Here is a 21208-nt window from a genome sequence, read left to right on the forward strand (position 1 = left end):
AAATATTATTTAAAAACTTAAATGGAGTATATTTCTTCTTTTTTGGTTGTTATTTCTTCCTCCTTGATATTCTATGATTCCTTCTTTTATTATCTCCTTCTGTTAGAAGAATTTCCTTTAGCCAATATTTAATTAAGTTTAGGTCTGATAGCAACACATGTTCTTAGTTTTCCTTCATCAGCAAACGTCTTGACTTCCTTTTCATTCATGAGGGATATTCTAGGTTGATAGCTCTATTCTTTCAGCATTTGAAAAACATTGTATCACTTCCTTCTGGCCTCCATGGTTTTAGATGTGAAATCAATGGTCATTTCAATTGGTGTTCCCTGGTATTCCTCATTTCTTTTATTTTCAAGATCTTCTCTTTGCCCTTAGTTAACTATTCAGAAATTTAACCACAATGTGTCTTGATACAGAGTTTTTTGCCTTTATTCTGTTTGAGGTTTGTACAGTTTCTTTCTTTTTCTTTTTCTTTTTTTTTTAGTACTGGAGATTGAACCCAGGGACATTCTACCTCCAAGCTACACCTATACGCCTACTCCGTTTTATTCTTTATTTTGAAACAGGGTCTCACTATGTTGCAGAGGGCTTCACTAAGTACCTAGGCTGGCCGTGAACCTGTTATCCTCCTATCTCAGTCTCTCAAGTACTGGGATTACAAGTGTGTACCACCACATTTGGCTGTGCTGCTTCTTGAATCCATATGTTTTCTTTTGTCAAATTTATAGTGTTTTTAATCATAATATTCTGTTTGCTCTACTGTCTCTCTCCTATTTTTCTAGAACTCTGATGTTATTAACGTAGTATCTTTTGAAATTGTTCCACAGCCCTATGACAATCTGTTCATTTTTTCCCAATCTATTTTCTCTCTGTTTTTCTGATTCAGGTTCATTAATTAATCCATAACTAAACTGATTCTGTTGACAAATTTGTCTTACTGTTAATCTATCCAAACAGTTTTAAATGTTCTTATGTTATATTTTTAATTTATAAGATGTCCATTTCATTCTTTTTTTAACTTATATCTCTTTGCTGAGATTTTTTATTTTCAAAATTTATTCCAGCCAGGCATGGTGGTATATGCCTATAATCTCAGTACTTGAGAAGCTGAGACAGGAGAATGACAGGCTCAAGGACAGCTTCAGCAATTTAGCAAGATCCTCAGTAACTTAGAGAGATCCTATAGCAAAAATAAAAATAAAAGTAAAAAGGGCTGGGGTATATCTTAGAGGTAGCATGCGCCAATGTTCAATCCTCAGTTCCTTGTTTTTATTTTATTTTTTGAAACAGGTCTTGCTAAATAGCTGAGGCTGGACTTGATCCTGTGATCTTCCTGATCTGGCTTCCCAAATACTGGGATTACAGGCACTACCACACCCAACTCCAGTATCTTTATTTCTTTGTTAGCATCAGTTAACTCTCTTTTTTCATTCAAGTTGATATTTCCCTGTCTCTTTGTCTGACAAGTGATTTCTTACTGTATCCTGGACATTTTTATATTATGTTAGCAGACTCCAGGTCCTACTTAAGTATTTTTATTTAGCAGTCAATCACCTTGGTTAGGCTTAACATACAGGTCCTGATCTATTGGTATAGAGAATGACAGTTTAAGACTCAGAGCCTTCGCAACCATTTTTGGTTTGCTTGGCTTATTTGGTGATGCTGGGGCTTTCACCAATCCCTAGTGGCATTGCCTGAAGAGCCACCTGGTAACTCAAGGTAGACAAAGGAAGTCTCTGGTCCATAGGGATTAAGCATACTTTCTGCATCAGAAAGCTTGCTGTGTATGGCAGAATCTCTCTTGCCATTGCCAACCTGCCACTTAGTGTCTCCTAGCAGGAGATAGATGATTTAGATCTGCCAGTGGGGGAAATTCCTTATCCTTCTCCATTGCAAGCACTGCAAGCTAACTTGGCATTGTAAGAGGTACTACCATTTGATCTGCTGGAGAAATTAACCTACCTGGGCTGTCTTGTGTAGCCACAGTGGGGGACTAGAAATGCCTTCTACTATTGGGGAGAGTAGGTACAAGATACCCTGCTTCTGTGTTTTTCCTCTAGTTCTAGGGATCCCACACTAGCTCACCTTCATCTAACACCTTTCAGTGTGTGTGTGTGTGTGTGTGTGTGTGTGTGTGTGTGTGTTACTAGAGATTAAACTCAGGGCCATTCTACATCCAAGCTATACCCTCAGTTCTATTTTTAAATTTGATTTGAAATAGGGTTTCGGTAGGCTGCTAAGAATCTCTTTAAGTTGCTAAGGTTGGCCTCAAAACTTTGATCTTCCTACCTTAGCCTCTGAAGTACCAGGATTACAGGTATGCCCCACCACACCTGCTCAGAGTCTGTCTTTTGAGTTTTCTCCAAGGTTTACAGTTGTATTTAGCAGGGAGGAGCAGGAAGAAGTGTGCCTAAGCCAATATTGTTGAGAATAAAACATCACTTTAATTGCTATTACTTATTTTAAAACTGAAGAACAATTCAAGAAAATGAGTATTATGATTACCATATGATTGGTATTAAACTATTTTTTGCATAGAAAGAAAGAGTATTTTAAAAATGATCTGGCCAGGCATGGCAGTGCATGTCTGTAATCCCAGTACTTGACAGGCTGAGACAGATGGATCACAGGTTCAAGGCCAGCCTTAGCAATTTAGTGAGGCCCTCAGCAACTTAACAGGAACTTGTCTAAAACAAAATAGTGCTAGCTTGGAGGTAGAATGCTCCTGGGTTCAATCCCTAGCACCAAAATGTTCTTTTTTAATTTTATGTGGAACATATTGAAAATGGCATACATTCAGACTATGCTTGGTACCATCCCCCCTTCCCCTACCCCCTCCCAACAATGAGTGTTCAGATTAACCATGCTATATTTATACTTTTACACAAATTTGGATGTAGCTCCTCCATTAATCAACCTCATCCTTCTTCCTCTCCTATTCTTCCATTCTAGCTTTGATGAGGTTTCTCCACCACTGTCTGGAGTCCCTCTGGTATCCCTAATACTCCCTAGTTTGGGCATATTAGAGAAAACATAAGCTCAACATCAGTAGCCATCAGGGACATGCAAATCAAAACTACAATGAGAGTCCATCTAACCCCAATCAGAGTGGCAAGAATAAAGAAGTCAAATAACAACAAATGCTGGCAAGGCTGTGGGGAAAGAGGAACTCTTTTACACTGTTGGTGGGAGTGCAAACTAGTTCAGCCACTATGGAGATCAGTGTGTAGATTGCTGGGAATAGATCTACCATATGATCCGGCTTTACCACTCCTGAATATCTTTCCAAAGGGGTTGAAATCAGAGAACTACAGTAACATATGCATACCCATATTCATAGCAGCACAATTCATAATAGCCAAAATATGGAAGCAACCTAGGTCTCCATTAACAGATGAATGGTTTGCAAAATTATGGGAAATACACACAATGGAGTTCTACTCAGCTATAAAAAAGAACAAAATCATGTCATTTGCAAGAAGATGGAAAGACCTAGAGAACATTATGTTAAGTGAGATCAGCCAAGCACAGAATGAGAAGGGACTTAAGTTTTCTCTTTTTAAAAAATCTGTTCTGGGTGTCAAATTTATTAGCTAGAACACTGCGAGTGAGCAAAGTAAAGGAGGCATTAAACTGGGTGTGTGCATGCTTGTAATTCTAGTAGGAGGCTGAGAAAGGAGGATCACAGGATTGTGGCCAGCCTCAGCAACTTAGTGAGGCCCTCCATAACTCAATGAGACCCTGTTTCAAAATAAAATATAAAATTGGGCTGGGTATGTAGCTCAGAGGTAGAGTGCTCTTGGGTTCAATCCCCAGTACCACACACGCGCGCGCACACACACACACACACACACACACACACACACACTTTAAAATTTTGTGAAGAACAGCCTTGAAGCCAAGAGTAAAAAGAGCTTTAAGAAGCCAAGAAAGGTGGTTATTATATTTGTTTTATGATGGGATTAGGAAACAGAGGATCTAAAGCATTAGGTTGCTTGCCTGAAACTGCCTGGGCATTTTCTTGCAGTATGGTTGCAGAATTCAGGATTATGGCATTCCAAGACCATGGTAACCGCACATTGTTTCCCAGGGCACTGCTTTCAAACTCCAAACACAACATTTGCTAGAAGATATACTGCAACAGTGTAAGTAAACCTTTTGCCTATATGGCAAATGCCCAGAAAGTTTCAATAGAAGCAAATGTTTACTAAATCTGACTAGTGTTAAATGTCTGTTATTAATTGCCTCTTAATCATGCTGCTTGGAGGGCAGTTAATTAATGTTCACAAATTCATCTTGAGATGATAATTACCAAGTGAAGTATTTACTCTTCCAGGTAAAATATTAAATTCTTAGTGGCATTGGATAAATCTGTGAAACAATCATGTCTTCCTTTAAGATTCTGACTTCTAGAACTGAGCCATGACAATTCTAATAAGTCATATGTCTCTTCACTTTATTTGTTCATGGTCAAATGAACAAAGTAAATATTTGTCCTTAGCAAACTATTTTATGATTAAATGTGTTCGAATCTTACATTTGATTCCTAAAACTTGATCATATATATATATATATATATATATATATATATATATATATATATATCGATTATACACACACACACACACACACACACACACACACACACACACAATGGACTTAGATCTTTTTCAAAGAGAAATTATTTTTCAAAGAAACTCAAGAAAAGAGACTTTCCCTCTCTCCCATATCCCCAATAGGAAAAAAAACTCTCTAGGGATACTACCCCTAAATGAAACCAAATTCCAGATAGCATCCTAGATGAAAGTTAAATCTGTTTAGTGTTCACATACAAAATCTAGGTGTTTTGATGATTAGGCTATGATTTTTTCTTATATTGAACCACAGGGGAGACAACTCACTGAAAATAGATCAAAGTATTTTTGGGAAATCTGTGGACACTTTCAAGATGCTGGGATGACATCTTTCCCACCCCCAAAACTCCTTCAGCACATTAAATGGCTTCCCAGCATCCTGCAAATGAGATCTGATTTTCCCAAGGCAAATCTTGCAGCTAGTTAATGCTTTTGCCTGAGGTATAACTGGTTTCAGGGGTCTCAGCTTTTCCCTACATGTCTTATAGCACTAGTGGAGAAAGTTATGATGCTTTGGTAGTTTGAGACTCCTCTTTGCAGCTGAGCTCTTAAATCATGACTGTACGAGGAAGTGAGATGGCAAGTATTTGGGTGGGAATGATCAGATTTATAAATTACAGGTGCAAAAATTACTTTGCTAGTATAAATTATTACTTGGCTTGGAAGAACATAAGGGTCAGGTCCACAAAGTAGCATTCAAGTGATGTATGAATGATTCATTATGAGGAGTGATACACTCATTCACAGGGTGGACTCTAGCATCTATAATTCTGTACCTCAGGGAAATCCATCCTTGCAAATCTGCTGAGAGGAAGCACTATGCTTAGTAATTCATCTCATTTTTTTATATCATATCATCCAGTGATGCTTCAGAATATTTCTCTGAATCTAATACTGGTTAGAAAAGCCATTGTTAAGATGAGCATGGTGGCCCACACTTGCAATTCTAGTACTTGAGAGGCTGAGACAGAAGAATCACAGATTCGAAGCAAGCCTCAGTGACTTATTGAGACTATGTTTCAGAATGAGAAATCAAAAGGAATGGAAGCATAACTAGGAGGTAGAATGTGCCTGGATTCAATCCCTAGTATGAAAGAAAGGAACAAGGAAGCAAGGAAGGAAGGAAAGAAAGAAAGTCATTGTTATTTTATCTGCAGTGTTGTTAGCTATCCAGTACCAATGCAAAGTGGAAAAATTATTGGATATTAAATAATAATTTGATTATATGATAATAAAATAACCCAAATTATTATTGTAACTCACTGTCTCCTTGGGGATATGAATGAGGTTACATGAATCCAAACTTCCTGGCTTATTATTCTACTTGCTCATTCAGAACCATTAGCTTTCTAGAGAATTCTCTCTAAAGTGAGTATTCCTGGATGGCCTAGCAGGGTTTCACTGGGAACTTATTAACCAGTATGGCAGATGCAGGCCCCACACATCCACCATGATCGAAATTGCCTTCTCTTCTGCAGTGCCTTTCACTTGACAATGTCATCTGTTCAGAAGCAGAGTGAAGGCCTCTGGCTGGTGCTTCTGCTGATGGTAAGAATTCCAGCTTCCCCACCAAGTTCATTCTCTTGCCATGTTCTCTAAATAGTCAATGATGTAACAGCAGAGAGACATTCTGTTTCGGGCAACCATCCAGAGAATGTCTCTCATCTCCAGTGTGTGATATTCTTTGTCACCTGAGCCCCAAAGCAAAAATACTTGTGTTCAGTCTTACCAGGGTATCTCATAAAATGGCTGTGTGGGATCTTGTTACCTTTTGCCACTAAGGTTGAAAACCTTGTCAGGAAACTAGGGAAAAACAAAAATCTTACCTTCTTGTCTCCTTTCTTCATTTACAATTTCTCCAGCTTTCTCGATCTCCAGACTCAATGCACCTAATTCCCTTGTCTGCCTTCAAACATAGAACTCAAAATAAAAATAAATAAAAAGGGCCGGAGGTGTAGTTCAGAGAAAAAAATGCCTCTGGATTCAGTGTCCAGTACCCATACATACATTTTAAACTCTTGGATATCAATTCATGTAAATGCCTCCGAGCCTGTCACAGTCCTTGTAGCCCCAGCAATAAGTGATTCTTTGTGAGCTAGTACATTCTTTTCTGGGAGGAGGAGAGATGCTGGAGGTTGAACCTAGAGACATTATATCTCTAAGCTACACCCCCAGCCCTATTTTACTTTTTTTTTTTATTTTGAAATGGGGTCTCATTAATTTGCCAAGGGACCTCACTAATTTGCTGAGGTTGGCCTCAAACCTGCAATCCTCCTATCTCAGCCTCTCTAGTACTGGGATTAGAAGCGTGTGCTATCATGCCCTTCACTAGGACATTCTTTATTGGCCTCATTTCTCTATTTAGCTTTTGGCTACTTGGAAAGGACCTTATATTTTCTAGAGCAGTGGTCTTCAAAATGAAATGATCAAAATCAGGGGACAGTGAAATAATACATTGTGGTGTAGGAAGCAAATGTTAGAATGCATAGAGCGGCACGTTCAGTTTCACTACTATGTAATATGTAAAGTGCCACCAGTGCCTTCCCTCTGTCTGCATGAAAGGGCCATGTGTCTCATGTGGTTTTTGAGGTGTCCTTGGGGGAAAGGGAGTGTTTTACCGTGGAAAGTATTGATCGTGGGGTTGTCATGTGATTGCTCCTTTGGGCATATTACAAAGCCTAACGGTTTACATGCTCCCGGTTAGGTAGCATTGCAAATTATGTTATCCAGCTGTAACTAATAACCCTCTAAAAATAGGTAACTTAAAATATCCCTGTGAAGACCATCAATCAAGATACTGCCATTTATGCAAGGATACCAAGCCAGAAAATATGACCATGCTGACAATTCTCTAGCCTAGGAATTGCTTCACATTGGCTGTGTTGCAGAAAATAGTAACATTCTGATCAGATTACTAAAAACCAGAAAATAACAGAGACCATTTAAGATATGCTATTAATAATTGTGTTAGGTTGGGGGTCCCCCGAACCAGACTCCAAAAGAAGGAATAATATGTAAGTATCTTATTTGGCAACTGATTCAGAAGTAAGGAAGCAAATCAAGTGCATGTTGAAAAGTTGGTCACCATGTGATGCATCTGACATTCTATCCTGCTCAGGACCCTTGAGACACTGTGTGGAACCAAACTGTTCCTCTGAGATTCAAAGGAGTTGGGGTATTTATCCACTGTTTCCTATGCCATCCTGTACTGGTTAGACGTCATTCCTGGGTGTTCAGTCCCCAGGCACTTTCTCGGCCTCTCCAGTGCCAACAGAGCACACTTTACTAGTCAGAGAATGCTTTCATACAGGAAGCATGAAAGCAGTTGTTTGTACAAAGAACCTTCTACAGATAACTGCTGGGGGGCAGGGGACATAAGTTGGGCTTTTACAGTGTCTGCTACTGCAGTCACCCTTTCTGTGACTGCCTATTGTTTCTTGAGCCGTTTGAAAATAAATAATAATAGGAGCTAGGGCACTGTGGGGCATGCCTGTAATCCCAGTACTTGGGAGACAGAGATTGGATGATTGTAGGTCCCAGGCCAGCCTCAACAATTTATCAAGACTGTTTTAAAATAAAAACAATTGAAGAGCTAGAGGTGTAGCTCAGTGGTAGAGCACCCCTGGGTTCAATTTCCAGAGCTAATAATAAGAAAATAATAGGAGGATATCACAATTAGAAAGCCTTTTAAAATATTTTATGTGATCCCCCCATAAAATATTTGTGTGCATGTGCTTCATTATGAAAAGACATTAGAGCAGTAGAATAAAAATATGACTTGGAAACAAATATATCTGTATTGGTGGCTCCCACTCAAACTATTTTTATTGACACAGGTGCCTGTATCAAAATGTTTTGGTATTCACTCTTCTAAAGGGGGTGAGAATCTCAGAATGATTTATAAACACACCTAACAGATCCTATTGAAATGCTCCAGGCTAGAGTAGAGTTATAGAATAAAACCCATAAACCTCGTTTATCCTCTCCTGATGCTTGGTCAGCAATGTTGTGCATATTGGGAAGATGACTTTCCTGGGTTGTAGACCAGCGGTGGGTGGAGAGCTACAAGAACTTTCTGGCTGATCAGACTGATCTGATTCATCATCTAGGGACCGTTTGCCTTAAGTAGCCTGACAGACAACAAAGTTTACTAAATCAAGGTTATTCTGGAACCTGCTTTAGTTATTGGTAATGAATATGTCAGTGGTCTATATTAATCACTTAGAATGTCTTTAGAATATTAAATCTCAAGAAGTGCTAGAAGATTCAGGGCCATGAGCCAACAGCCTAGATATTCTGTTTCTGATATAGGAACTAAGGGAGGAGTTTGGAAAGGTGTTATGGTTTGGATACAGAATAAGCCCAGGAAAAGTTCCTGTATTGGAACTTTGATCATGTTTTGAGGTGAAATAATTGAATCATAAGGGATCTAATCTCATTGGTGAATAAATATGTTGATGGATTAATGGATTTATTGGGTGGTAACTTAGGTAGGAGGTGGCTGGCGGAGGTCGATCACTGGGGATGTGACTTTGGGGAATATATCTGTCCCTCATGCCCTCCCCTCGCTTTTTCGGTTTCTGGCCTTTATGATGTGACAGCAGCATCTCTCTGCACACCCTACTGCCACTGCCACCATGTGTGCCTCAGGACTGAACCTGTGGCCTAAGACCTTTACTCCTCTATGTTGTTCTTGTCAGGTATTTGGTCACAGTGAGGGGAAAGTAGAACACAACAGATGGCTCTCTCTTTCTTGCAGACTTCAAAGCTAGAAACATGCCAAAACACATGAACTCTGCTCAGCCATCTAACCACGATCAACCAGTAATTGCTCACTGAGTGTCTGTGTCAGGGCCTATTGTGGATGAGAAAGGGAGGAAGCAAGGGGAAGAGAGGGGAGAAAAGGAAGTATCGAAGGACAAAAGAGGGAAGGAAAGAAGAATAAAGAAGGTGTACAAATCATCCTTGGCCTCCTTAAAAGGCAACTAACTGTAAACAAGGCTATATATGATGTTTGCCAAGTCAAGAGGCAAACACAAGAGTACCCCAGGAGCTTGGGATAAAACTATAGTGCTCGGGAAAACATCTAGGAAGAGTTAAGATGCAAAGTCAAGAGGATTCTCAAAGCTGAGTGCAGTGGGGCAAGCCTGGAATCCCAGTACTTGCGAGGCTGAGACAGGAGGACTGCAGGTTCAAGGCCAGCCTCAGCAGCTTATCAAGGCCCTATTTCAAAATAAAAATGAAAAATAAAGGGCTGGACATGTAGCTTGGATGTAGAATGCCCCAGGCTTAATTCCCAGTAATATACACACACAAACACACATGATTCCCAAAAATGGAGGAGTCAGATTGCAGGTTCCTACTACCAGGGTTTCTGAGTCAGCAGGTCTAGGGCTGGGGCCTCAGCATTGGCATTTCTAAACATTTTCCAAGTGATGCTCGTGCCGATAAGAGTCTGGATATTACACTTGGAGGACTACTTAAAGATGCAAAGAGGAATAAGGTAGGAGAAAGAGGAGATCCTGAAGTAATGAGCTTATATAAGAGAAGAGTGAGAGATATGAATGTAAAAGATTTGAGGATTTATCCTGTAGGCAAATGGGGTCATTACATGTGTTTGAGTGGTGGCAGGACATGATGGAAACTTCATGACTATTTCATCTGTCAGCAGTATTATTCCATGGTGTCCTACAGGGCAGGGGAAGACATAGATACAGAGAGAACATGTGAGAGATTGTGAATTTATCTAAACTGTCTAAAAGTCTATACGTCATTCTTTCCAAATAGAGTCAAGGGAAGGTGTGCTCCTTGAGGTGTTTTCTTTCTATCATCTATCTATCATCTATCTATCTATCTATCTATCTATCTATCTATCTATCTATCTAATCTATGTATGCATTTGTACTGGGAATTAAATTGTCCAAGGGCATTCTTCCTCCAAACTACACCCTAGCCCTTTTTATTTTCTATTTTACTTGTGTATTTATTTTTGCAATACTGGCGATGGAACCCAGGTTTATTCTACCTCTGAGCTATACCCCAAGCCCTAGTTTTTATTCCTTATTATTTAAAACAGGGTCTCACTGAGTTGCAAAGGGCCTCACTAAGTAGCTGAGGCTGTCTGTGAACCACGATCCTCCAGTCTCAGCCTTCCAAATGCTGAGATAACAAGCATGTGCCACCACGCCCGGCTTTCATTTTTTATTTTGAAACAGTCTTGATAAGTTATATGTATGGGGGAATTGAACCAGGACATTCTTCTTCCAAATGAAACCTCCAGCCCCTCTTTTTTTTTTTTTTTTTTTGAAACAGAGTCTCACTAACTTACCACATGCTGGCCTCGAACCTTTGATCTTCCTGTGTCAGTCTCCCAAGTACTGGGATTACAGGTGTGCAACATGGGCTAGCATTCCTCTGGGAAAGGAAGATGGAAGCGAACCAACCCTGCACTTTGGGTTGCAATTATTCAAGTTTTTCTAAATGAAAGCACGGAAACCCTCCAGTCTGCTCTGAGTAAGAGCCAAGTGCATGGGAGACTCTGCAGATCTTCTAGCAGTAAGCTGAGCTGTGATGGCCTTCAACTTAGGAGGGGGGATTCTCTGTTTGTGGTTTGGACTCCCTATTTGCCCCGCCCTGGAAGTACATCATTAAGGCGGAATTTTCAGTGTTTAAAGATGGTTTATAATAAGGCCACATTGAAGTTTCTTCTTTATTTTCCCTTGGTGAAGAGAAATGCAATCAGTGTGATAACTGATTTTAAGTCAAGCAAAATCATTCTGTTTGAAACACACACACACACACACACACACACACACACACACACACACACTAATTGAGCCAGGGGCTCTGCTCTGAAAAGAGCTCAAGCATATTTTTGCATGAAACCAAAACCCATCTATGGGAACCCTTTGGAAAAGAAGTTGAGAGAAATGAGAAATAGGGTGAAGCTTGGGAAAGAGTCCAAAGATGTTCTATATAATAATAATAATAATAATAATAATAATTATTATTATTATTATTATTAGTAGTAGTAGTAGTAGTAGTAGTAGTAGTAGTAGTACACTGGGGGTAGAACCCAGAGGCTCTACCATTCTATGGTCAAGCTACACCCTCAGCCCCTTTGCTAATTTTTGTTTTGAAACAAGGTCTCTCTAGGCTGCTGAGAATCTTGATAAGTTGCTGAGGCTGGTTTTAAGTCTACATTCCTCCTGTCTCAGCCAAATCATTATTTGACACTGATGTAGCCATCTGTGTGACACCAAGGTAAGCTCATGAGGCCTCATGAAGGAGCCTAGTTCCAACCATGGTGGGAGATCAGGTTAAAAATAAACCTCTGGCATCTGCATATCCCTCTGGGCCTTTGTTCTCCTCAGTTCTGCCTCATTGGGCAACCCCTTTTCTCATCTGTGGTTTCCCTCCTTCCTGCATTTTACCTTCTTCAGCCACTGCTTGGCTCCCTATGGATTGAATAATAATTTAGCACAAGTTCATTTTTTCCCAAAATCTTTTGCAATATATTATTGATTTTGTTCTCTGTGGCTTGAGGGGTGATGGCCTGATATGACTGCTCCAATTTTAAAGACAGAAGAAAGCAGGGATAATGGATGAAGTGAATTGCCAGCAATGAAAGAAACAAGATTGGTACCTATTGCTTTTTACCCCAGCAACTAGAATCAACATAACAGCTGGATTGTAGTAGTGATTAGGGAAAGAATGGGAAAGCATCTTCTTGGTGATGCTTTGTCCTGGATGTGCTAACAGAGAAGATGGTTATGGCTGGTGTTTAATTCAGTGGAGGTTTTGAACATATTTCTAATTCCTTTGGTACATCCTCAGTTTTCCTGTGCATAAAGTAGGACTCATATAATAATTGGTATCTACCTTACCAGGTCATCATAAGGTTTATATGATTTAAAGCATGTCAGGCACTTAGAATAGTCCATGACATCAAAAGATTTAGAACAGTCCATAGTGCTCAATAAATTTATCAGGATAAGTAGTATTATAGCAATAGCAATTTGTTTCAAGGTGACAATTTTAATATCCAAATATTCTAAAAAATATTAATATTCAAATATTCTAAAAATAGCCAGGCACAGTGGTGCACGCTTGTAAGCCCAGTACTTGGGAGGCTGAGGCAGGAGTATCAGAAGTTCAAAGGTAGCCTCAGCAACTTAGTGAGGCTCTCAGCAACTTAGACCATGTTTCCAAATAAAAAATAAAATAGGTCTGGGATGTTGCCCGTAGGTAGAATGCCTCTGAGAACCACACACACACACATACACACACACACACACACACACACACACACACACACACACACATCCAAAAATAAAGCCAGGCATGGTGGTACATGTCTGTAATCTCAGTACTTGGGAGGCTGAGACAGGAGAATTATAGGTTTAAGGCAAGTCATAGCAACATAATAAGGCCCTCTGAAACCTAGTGAGACCTTGTTTAAAGATAAAAAAAAATAAGCTGAGCGAGGTGGCAAACGCTTCTAATCCCCGCACTTGGGAGGTGGAGACAGGAGGATCGCGCAGGTTTGAAGCCAGCCTCACTGGCTTGAGAGACCCTGTTTCTAAATAAAAACAATATATAAAAATGGGTCTGGGAGTGTAACCCGGACGTAGAAGGGTTTCTAGGAACCCTAGTACCACCAAAAAAATTAAATAAATAAAAATTTTAAAAAGGAGCTGGGATGTAGCTCAGAGATAGTGTGCCTCTGGGTTCAATCCCCAGTAATGCATACACATATGCGTGTGCACGCACATACACACACACACAAACAAACACACACACACACACCATGATGCCCAGAAGAAAATTAATTGTTCCAGTTTGCCTGACTGCCGTATTAGAATGATGAAGTAAAATATTAACACTGAATTGTTATGAATGGTCTGTGATTGTCCCAGAACATTTTGGCAGTTGAACCATTCATTTGAGGCTATTTGTATTAGAACTGAGTGTACCCAGTGGAAACAGGAACCAAGATGTTCCTGCTCCTCCCTACCCACACCCTACTGTAGCAGAAGTCATGTCTCAGACCCTAGGAAGCCGAGTGTGCTGTGATCACAGCCTGATGTGACACTTCAATTGATCTACGTCTGCTTGGCAGTCAGTGCTGCTTGCCACACCTGTTATGTCTTAAATATAAGCCCCTCATGTCATCTTTCCTCTTCCACACGTTCAGCCAATGATTTCTTTGCTCTGCTTCTTACGGAGCTTGCTTTTCCTGCCCCCTACCACTTCCAAATCCTTTTTGTTTTATTTATGTATTAATTTTTGGTATGGGGGATTGAACCCAGGGGCATTCTACTTCTGCGTTATACTTCCAGCCTTTTTATTTTTTTGTTTTGAAACAGGGTCTTTCTAGGTTGCTGAGGCTAGCCTCTAACCTGCAATCCTCCTGTCTCGCCTCCCAATATATTGGGATAAACAGGCATACACCACGATATCCAGCTCCTCCAAATCCTTTTTGCAATGTCTCCAGAATTCCCATAGCTAACAACCCTGCGTGCTCCCACACCTCCATCTTTTAGTGTTCATTCCAATTCTGAATTCCCCTGGACCTCTACTTCCTAAAGTCCACAGAGCCAGGTGATATTTATTCCACTGGGTTTTGTACAGGTTATCACCATCATCTCCTTGTCTTCCCTCCAAACTTTAGTTCTTCCACATTTCTATGAAAACCTGAGCTTTTGCTTGCAGGAGGATGCAGTAAGTTATTTCCCAAATCCCCTTGCTAAGTACAACTAAACATCCAAGACATTATATATAAACCAAATACAATAATGCTCTGGACTGTGGAGAGAGGGATGCAGACCCACCAATGGCCTCAGGACCCAGGGAACCACACATCTTGGCAGATTCCCTGGGTCTTCTTTGCTCCTCATCTATCCCAGCCTTGGACCTGAAGAAGATGGCAATTTGGAAACACCAAGAGGAGCAGAGAAAAATCAACTCAAACTAAAGCCTGTTCTCTCTAGCCAAAACACTGGGAAAGTTCCTAATGAGAAAGAGCCTGTAGAAAACAGGCACTCTGCTCTGGCCAAATAGCACAGAAAAAAACTATGGCCTCACCTCCCAGGGAACACCAGGTAAGGACAAGTGAGGGTTCGAGATGTCCACTAGGCATAGCTGTTCAAGGATTTCCTCTCTCCAGGGTGGTGTCTGAAGACGCCTAGTGGACATTCTGGACTTTGACCACCACTCAGAGGTCTTTCACACTGAATGCTGGAAGCTACATAGGAAACTGAGATTCCCCTCAGATGACGACAGAGCCTTGTGGGGAACCTGGACTTCTACGCTTCCCTGACAGAGACAGGTGGCACTCCCGCTTGCCCTGTTAGAGTGGTGTCAGTAGAAGCCAGCTAAATTGGAAGGTTTAAATAGGATCCAGAGTATAAGGGCTTAAGTGTCCAGGTTTCAATTTAAAAGTCATTCCTCACTGAAAAACCAGAAAAATCTCAACTTGAATAAAAGAAAATTAATAGCCAAGCATGGTAATCAAAGTACATGGGAGGCTGAGACTCTCAGCAACCTAGGGAAGGCCTGCATCAAAATAAAAAATAAGAAGGGCTAGAGAGGTGTAGCTTAGAGGAAGAATGACCCTGGGTTCAATCCCCAGTAACAAACACATAAAAAAGAAAATTAATGGATGATAACACAGAGACGGCAGAGATGTTGGGATTATTTGGCAAATATTTAATGGCAGTCATCAAGTGTAAACATAACTGAAACAAATGCAAAAGTAGAAATGCTCAGCAAAGAAAGAAAAATTATGAAGAAGGAACAATTGGAAATTATAGAGCTGAAAATACAATATGTAAAATAATAAACTCAATAGATAAGCTCAATAAATTAATTGAGAGGACAGAGGACATATCCAATTAACCTGAAGAAAGAAGAATAAAAGTTACCTGACGTGAGCCAGGTATAGTAGTGCACACCTATAATCCCACTAATTGGGAGCCTAAGACAGGAGGTTTGCACATTTGAGGACAGCCCCAGCAACTTAAGAGAAATCCTGTTTCAAAATGAAAACAAATAAAATAGGGCTAGGGGTATAGCTCAGAAGCAGAATGTCCCTGGGTTTAATCCTCAACACCCCTTCCCCAAAGTTACCCAATGTGAATGACAGAGAAAAAAAATTGCTGGAAAAATCATCACAACTATAACAAAAGACCTAACATCTGAGTAATGGAAGTCTTGGAAGGAGAAAGAGAATGAAACTTAAAAATTGCTCACAGAGATCAGTATGGAGATTCCTTAGAAAACTGGGAATAGATCCACCATTTGATCCGGCTATACCACTCCTGGGTATCTTTCCAAAGAGGTTGAAATCAGAGAACTACGTTAACATATGCATACCCGTGTTCATAGCAGCACAGTTTGTAATAGCCAAAATATGGAACCAACCTAGATCTCCATCAACAGATGAATGGATTGCAAAATTATGGGAAATACACACAATGGAATTCTATTCAGCTATAAAGAAAAATAATAGCATTTGCAAAAAGATGGAAGGAACTGGAGGACATTATGTTAAGTGAGATTAGTCAAGCACAGAAAGAGAAGGGACATATGTTTTCTCTAATATGCCCAAGCTAGGGAGTAGTGGTAATACCACAGGGACTCCAGATGATGGAGGGAAATCTCAGCAAAGCTTGAATGGGAAGGATAGGAGAGGAAGAAAGCTGAGGTTGTTCAATGGAGGAGCTACATGCGAATATGTGTAAGAGTATAAATACAACATGATTAACCTGGACACTCTCTATTGGGAGGGGGGAAGGGGAATGGGGAGAGGGCACAAAGCACAATCTAAATGTACACCACTCTCAATTTATAAAAAAATAAAAATTAAAAAAATTGCTCACAGAGATAAGGGCCTACAGTCTTCCAAATTTGGTAAAACATATTAACGTACAGATTCCAGAAACTGAGCAGATTTCAAATAAGATAAACAAAAATCCACACCCAATCACCTATTGGTCAATCTTTAGAAAACTAAAGTTAAAAACAAATCTTGAAAGTAGCAAGAATGAAAGAATGTACTAGCTACAGAAGCATAAAAATTCAAATGGCAGTGGGCTTCCCATCAGAAACCATAGGCCAGAAGGAAGCAGCACATTTTTCAAGTGCTAAAAGATAAGAATTGTCAACCCAGAATTCTATATCCAGTGAACATATCCATAAGGAAAGAAGAAATAAAAACAGGCTTTGATGAAGAAAAGTAAGTTAATCTGTTGCCAGCAGACATCCTAAAATAATGTGTAAAAGAGTTTCTTCTAAATTTATTTTTAATTTTATACTTTTATTGGTGCAATATAGTCTTATAGTCTTATATCTTAAAGCAGTAAATAGTGATAGTGATATACATGAATATTGCAGTTGGTGGGTCCCTAGCCCCGCTCTCCCCCACTCCCCCTTTCTCATATATAACATTGCTTCTTTAAACAGGAAGGAAAGGATAAAAGAAGGACTCTTAGAACATAAGGGAGAAAGAACAGCAGAAAGATTAAAAATGGGTAAATACATATTTCTTCTCTTTAGTGTTCTAAATTCTGTTTGATGTTTAAATAACACTGTCTGATGTATTTCTAAATGCATAGGGAGAAAATACTTAAGATAATTATATCATAAACAGAGGAGTGTAAAGAGATATAAAGGGAGGTAAAATTTCTATACTAATTTGAGTTGGGAAAATGTCTAGTAAACTGTGATAAATTATGTATAAATAATGTAATACCTAGAGCAACCACTAAAAAGCTATAGAAGGAGATACACCCAGAAAAACTGTAAACAAATCAAAATTGAATTCTAAAAAATGTTCAGGTAGCCCACAGGAAAGCAAAAAATGAAAATAAAAGATAGACCGAGGATAAATAGAAAACAAACTTTACAAGGCAGACACAAGTTCTAATATATCAATAATTACAGTACATGTCTAAATGAACTAAATGAACTAATCGACAGGCAGAAATTGTTTTGGTGGATAAAAAACATGACACATATGGTGTCTACAAGAAACTAACTTCAAATATAATAATATAGGTAGGTTAAGAGTAAAAAATTGGGAAAATATTATCAGGCAATATTACTTAAAAGGAAACGGAAGTGAATGGCTATCTTTTTTTCTTTTTTCATAAAGGAGATTGAACCCAAAGGCATTCTATCTTTAAGCTATGCCCTCAACGCAACTTTTATTTTGAAACAGTATCTTACAAAGTTGTTGATGGTCTTGCTAAGTTCCTATGGCCTTGGACCTGTCGTCCTCCTGTCTCAGAATCCAAAGTACTAGGATTATGGTCATACACTATCATGCCTGGCTGTGAGTGGCTATGTTAGTATTAGATAAATTAGACTTTAGTATGAAGAAAATTACCAGAAACATAATTTTCTATAGTTATAAAATTATCAACCCAACAAGCAGACAGTGAAATTTCAAATGTGTATGTGTCACATGACAGAGTTATAAAATATGGGAAGCAAAATAATTGTGTTTGATATATATTAAACTAATGAGAGGCAGGCATGGTGATGGCACACACCTATAATCCCACTATCTGAGGGGCTGAGACAGGAGGATAGTAAGTTTGAGGCCAGCCTCAGCACCTAAGTGAGACCCTGTTTCAAAATAAAAAAAAATGAAATGGCTAGGGATGTACATCAAAGGTAGAACATCCTTTGGTTCAATCCCTAGCATAACACACACAAAATTTTAAAAAGCTGATAAAAACAGATAATACATTTTATTTTAGCTAAGAGGCCAAGAAGTAACTATATATATGAACAGGCATATATAAAAACATAGCCATTCACTTCTGCCTGTATATTTATATATGTATGTATGTATGTATGTATGTATGTATGTATGTATATATATATACGTATATTTTTATCTATATCTATCTCTCTCTATATATATATATGAAAAGAAGAATAGACAAATCTAAATCATATTTGAAACTACAACATTCCTTTCCTTTCTTAACAATTGATAAGAAATCTAGTCAGAAACCTGAGCAAGGATATAGAAGAACCCAATACCACCAACCAATAGGACCCAATAAACATTTGTATAATACCCCCAATCCCCCAAAAGAAGAATAAATATTATCTCCATGGATCATTGGCTATGAAACAAACCTCAACTCATTCCAAAGAATTGCAAAAATATATGAAATGCTCCCCAACTCCAATGGCTTCAAACTAAAAATCAACTCTAAGAGAATAGGAAAATCTCTAAACATTTGGAAGAGGAAAATATCCCAAACAGTTGGAAGATGAACAATATACTTATAAACACAGTGTCATAGAGGAAGTGTTAAGGAAAATAAAAACAAAACAATGAATTGAATAAAAATTAAAAATACATATCAAATAAGTGAGAACTGGCAAAAGCAGAGAGGAAAATTTATAACAATAAATGTTTACATAAGAAGAAAACTCTCAAATCAACCGAGGTCAGCCTTCACAACTTAGACCCTCAACAACTTAGCATGTCCCTGTTTCAAAATAAAAAATGAAAAATGCAGCCAGGCGTGGTGGTGCATGCTTGTAATCTCAGCATTGGGGAGGCTGAGACAGAAGGATTGTGCAGTTCACAGACAGCCTCAGCTACTTAGTGAGGCCCTTTGAAACTCAGTGAGACCCTGTTACAAAATAAAGAATAAAATATAGGGCTAGGGGTGTAGCTCAGAGGTACAATGCCCCTTGGTTCCATCCCTAGTACCGAAAAAGAAAACCAAATAAATAAAAAAATCAAAAATAAGAAAGGCTGGCAGTGTACCTTGAAGAAAGAATGTCCCTGGGTTCAATCCCTAGTACCAAAATAAAAAGGAAAAATAAAATATACCTTAAAACAAGCAAAAAGAGCAAATTATAAGAACAAAAAAAATAAAATTGACCAGAAAAAACAATAGGGAAAATCAATGAAACAAAGTTGAGCGGGTTACAAAATTATGGAAAGTGTATGAACCCTGAGAATGGTGTGTTGAGTAAGACTAGCCAGTCACAGAAAAGGAAGGGTCATGTGTTTTCTTTCATATGCAAAAGCTTGGGAATAATTGGGATACAAGTGGGGTCTTTAGATAATGAAGGAAAATGCCTCTTGGAGAGGCAGGGAGAGGGGAGAGGGAGAATTAATGAAGAAAACACTTCTATTGGTATTATGTACATATGTGAGAATACCAGTGTCAATCCCAATATGTTGTAGAGGGAAGGGGGGAGTAGGGAGGGAGCTTGGGGAAAGCCCACCAAGTGCTCTGTGCATGTATGTCCTTATCACTAGGAATGCCATTATGATGTGAGACTATAATACTATAATGCACCAATAAAAGTATTTAAAAAGGAATAAAAGGAAAGAAAGGGCTACAGATGTAGCTCAGTATCAAAGTACCCTGGGTTCTCTCCCCAGTACTACAGAAAAATAGGTGTTATTTCTCATTAAACTGATATTGAGGTTTAAAGTAATTCCTATCCAAGTTTCAGTGAGAAATTTTTTATATTTTTAGACAAGATTATTCTACAACTTATAAGGAAAGGAAGAACTGGACTAGCTAAAACATTTGGGAAAAGAAGAATAAAGTAGGAGGAATAATTTTATCTAATATTAGTGCTTGCTGAATGGCAACTGCAGTAATGGTATGGTTTGTTGGAGAGACAGATTCATAGTTCCATGGAACAAAATATAGAACCCATAAAGAGACGCATACATAAATATGCCCAGCTGATTTTCAACAGGTGCATAAACAATCAAAAGAGGAAGGATAGCCTTTTCAACAGATGGTGCTGGAGCAACTGGACATGCATAAGAAAAAAAGAAAAAGACTCGAACCAAACCTTGCACATTATACAAAAATTAACTCAAATTGGATAAAAGTTTTTTTTTAATGTGGTACTTGGAATTGAACCCAGGAGCATTCTACCTCCAAGCTACACCCTAGCCCTATTTTTTATTTTTTTTTGAAACAGGGTCTCACTAGGATGCCGAGTCTTGCTACATGGCTGAGGTTGGTCTCAAACCCACAAACATACCATCTCAACCTCACAAGTGCTGAGATTACAGACATGTGCTACCATGCCCGGCTAGATAAGAACTTTAATGCCAATATATCACTATAACAAAATTTAGAAAGAAACATGTCTGAGAGTCTTGGGAATCTAAGCTGGGCAAGGAATTCTCAGACTTCACACCAAAAACATGATGTAATTCATAAAAGCAAAAACTGCTAAATTGAACTCTAAATTAAAAGCTGTTTGAAATAAAATTGAGGACTGATTTCTCTGTATCTGTGAAGAATGACTATGATACTGTAATGGGGATTGCACTGAATTTGTAGATCACTATAGGAAGGATTGCCATTTTGACATTCTGCCTATTCAAGAGCATGAAAAATTCTTCTACCTTCTGAGATCCTCTTTCAGTTTCTTGCCTTATTGTTTTATAATTTCATTGTAAAAGACTTTTACCTCCTTGGTTATGTTTATTCCTAAGTATTTTATTGTTTTTGAGGTTATTGTGAGTAGAAGTGTTTTCTGGATTTCTTTTCAGTGGATTTATGGTT

The sequence above is a fragment of the Muscardinus avellanarius genome (genome assembly GCF_963383645.1).
Source record: "Muscardinus avellanarius genome assembly, chromosome: X".
NCBI classification, from domain to species: Eukaryota; Metazoa; Chordata; class Mammalia; order Rodentia; family Gliridae; genus Muscardinus; species Muscardinus avellanarius.